This window comes from Vitis vinifera, chromosome 4 (genome assembly GCF_030704535.1).
Source record: "Vitis vinifera cultivar Pinot Noir 40024 chromosome 4, ASM3070453v1".
NCBI lineage: Eukaryota > Viridiplantae > Streptophyta > Magnoliopsida > Vitales > Vitaceae > Vitis > Vitis vinifera.
In genome coordinates, this window is record NC_081808.1 from 19740403 (window position 1) to 19742847 (window position 2445).

Sequence of the window (2445 nt, forward strand, 5' to 3'; positions counted from 1 at the left end):
CTTGAAATTATCCACTTTTTCGGACGGATTCATGACTTGCCATACGATATTTAATTCTTTCTAAAATAAGTTCACATTTTGAGAAGCATTTAAAAAATATCTGGTATACCTAAAAATAAAATAATTATTATCTAATATTTTAGGAATAAATATTATGAATTTTTGTGAAAAATAATTTATTATTTTATATATGTATTAAAAAATAGAAATTTTTTATATATTTAATGATATATATATAGATAGAAAACGGAAGGAAAGGGACGGTACCTAAGACCACGACGCCATTGGCATCCCTGACCCAGTGGAAAGAGGCCACCTGGCATGGCAACGTGGAAACGGTTGGAATATGGAGATCACCCGGTTTCTACTTTTAGATACTGACTAAGACGCGCTTTGACAAAATGTAGCTTCCAGTCGTTTTCCAGGTTCCATACTTCCATTCCACCACCAAATGCACACATTCGATATAGGTGGCCAAGAACAGCCATAACACAACAAAGAAAATAATTCATCGCGATCCGTGATTCGTGATACGCGTTCAGTGCTCCATATTTCATTCCGACTCAAGAGTTTACAGGAGCGTGGAATAAGTCATCCTTTTAGTGTTTCTTGGGGTTCCCTTTGGATCCGCCCTTCGATTCTGGCGGTGCATGCCGTGCTTTCTACGGAAGTTTTTGAGGTAGACTAATATATGTGGCGTTATCTATAAGCTTATATCTCGTGCCTGTTAAAAAATATAGGGGGAATTATGTTTTGATGGGCCAATTTGGGAATAATAACATTTTCGGAACCCAACTTTCCATAATCCAAGATATGTCCACTGTTTGGAAAAATATTAAAGGAAACATTCACTATCTACTGTTTTAAAATGCTATTCCAAAATTGCCCTTTAGTTGTCCCTGTCAGCAGCCACCGTCTCTCACGACACATCTCTCACTCGGGCATCAAGGAGCCCTTTTCTGAAGTTGGCCTCCAGACGAGAGAATCCCTAAAAAAGCCCTATTTTTTCCTCTGCCATTCTCAATCCTCGCAGATACTAATCTAATCAAGTTATTATTATTTTTTTTGCAACCCCCGTTTGATTCCCAAGAAAATCCACCCCCATTCGATTTCCGGGAAAATCCATCCTCGTTTGATTTCCGAGGCCCTTTTCTGAAGTTGGCCTCCAGACGAGAGAATCCCTAAAAAAGCCCTATTTTTTCCTCTGCCATTCTCAATCCTCGCAGGTACTAATCTAATAAGTTATTATTATTTTTTTTGCAACCCCCGTTTGATTCCCAAGAAAATCCACCCCCATTCGATTTTCGGGAAAATTCATCCTCGTTTGATTTCCGAGAAAATCCATCCTCGTTTGATTTCCGAGAAAATCCATCCTCGTTTGATTTCCGAGGCCCTTTTCTGAAGTTGGCCTCCAGACGAGAGAATCCCTAAAAAAAGCCCTAGTTTTTCCTCTGCCATTCTCAATCCTCGCAGGTACTAATCTAATCAAGTTATTATTTTTTTTTTTGCAACCCCCGTTTGATTCCCAAGAAAATCCATCCCCCATTCGATTTCCGGGAAAATTCATCCTCGTTTGATTTCCGAGAAAATCCATCCTCGTTTGATTTCCGACAAGATCCATGCAAACCCCCAAGAAAAACAAAAAAAAAAAGTGCTTTTTTTTTTCCTCCATGTGTTTTCTTGATCTGATCTAAGGGTCTCTTTGATTTTGGGCCATTGGATTTAAATTTCACAAACCCTAAATCCACGATTTTTGAGCCATGCTGAAAAATCCAACCTTGCCTGCAAATCATGATCAGATTACCAAATAGCATCTTATGTTTTTTTTTTTAAAAAAAAAATTGGACAGATTTTGCATCCTGCGTGGGCTGGTAGGAAATATCGGGACCTTTCACAGGGACGATGAACAATGGAGGGGTATTTTCGGTATGAAATAACACCTCAGACCAGAATGCATGTTTCCTTTAATATTTTTCCAAACAGTGGACATATCTTGCATTATGGAAAGTTGGGTTCCGAAAATGTTATTATTCCCAAATTGGCCCATCAAAACATAATTCTCCCAAAAATATAGCTTACTAGAAAAATTAGTCAAAATTGGTAAACTGTGTTTAATAAAAAAATTATTGGATGATGATCCATTTATGAAATTATACTAATATGATTTGATAAATATAAAATACATATACTATTAAAATTTTAAAAATAAAATATATAAAAAGATGTTTCATTTTTTATTTTTAATATTTTTCACATATTCAATCATTAAAAATAATATATAAATTTAGTAATGGTTTTAATTTAATTAAATAATATAATTATAATATTTTTGTTTAAGGGTAAAAAAAATTCATTCAATAATGAAATAAAATTTAGTTTTAAATTTTATTCACATTTTAACATTATATATTTATATTAACATCAAATTTTGGCAACTATAGACTT

The 2445-nt window shown here is 34.6% G+C and overlaps 1 long non-coding RNA gene across 1 annotated transcript; it reads left to right on the forward strand.

Moving 5' to 3' along the window:
- Positions 1–575: 575 nt before the first annotated feature.
- On the forward strand, positions 576–2038 carry LOC109122430 (uncharacterized). Its single transcript, XR_009465548.1, has 2 exons — positions 576–1473; positions 1850–2038. It is a non-coding gene; the product is annotated as an uncharacterized LOC109122430 (long non-coding RNA).
- Positions 2039–2445: the final 407 nt, after the last annotated feature.